Raw genomic sequence first — 718 nt, 5'->3', positions numbered from 1 at the left:
ACCACCTTGGCTCACTGTAACCTCCGCCTCCTGGGTTCAGGCAATTCTCCTGTCTCAGCCTCCGGAGCAGCTAGGATTACAGGCATCCACCACCACGCCCAGCTAATTTGTTTTTGTATTTTTAGTACAGATGGCCCTTGGCCAGGCTGGCCAGGCTGGACTCAAACTCCTGACCTCAGGTGATCCGTCCACCTCGGCCTCCCACAGTGCGGGATGGGGGGCAGAAGGCCCCGTGCCTGGCCCCTTCTACATTTTTACATTAACTTTTCCATGTCCATTGAGGGCAGCGGTGGGGTTAAGCGCCTGGATGCTGGAACCAGCCTGTCTGGATGGAGCCTGGAGGGTCATCTTGGTGGGGCCCATGTCTGGACCTCCCTGGACCTCAGCCCTCCTGCCCATGACGAAAATCACAGTGACTCCCAGGGCTGTGTGGGTAGTGAGGTTAGAGCTGCGCCCGGCGCCCGGAAGGTACGGGATGAATGCAGGCTCCCAACACTGTTCTGCACGGCATCGCTGATCTGTGCACCAATTAGGCTGAGGAGGAACCTACCATAAACCCAAACCTCCTGGAAGCCCTGGGGATGCAGGAGAGGCCACCACATCCCTGTCCTTACAGCTCAGATTCTAAAGGACGGAGGGGAGACGAGGTACCAAGAAAGGAGGGGATCAGCATGCGGGCTCAGAGGTGGTCGGCGTCAAAGGCATTCACCAGCCAGCC

At 58.4% G+C, this 718-nt stretch overlaps 1 protein-coding gene across 1 annotated transcript in view; it reads right to left on the bottom strand.

Moving 5' to 3' along the window:
- Positions 1-718, bottom strand: part of CCDC94 (coiled-coil domain containing 94) — a 24428-nt gene that overhangs the window by 9141 nt on the left and 14569 nt on the right. The gene's annotated exons all lie outside the window — the stretch shown is intronic.

The sequence above is a fragment of the Mandrillus leucophaeus genome, unplaced genomic scaffold (assembly GCF_000951045.1).
Source record: "Mandrillus leucophaeus isolate KB7577 unplaced genomic scaffold, Mleu.le_1.0 Scaffold8, whole genome shotgun sequence".
Taxonomy (NCBI): domain Eukaryota; kingdom Metazoa; phylum Chordata; class Mammalia; order Primates; family Cercopithecidae; genus Mandrillus; species Mandrillus leucophaeus.
This window is presented reverse-complemented; position numbering and strand designations above follow the sequence as displayed.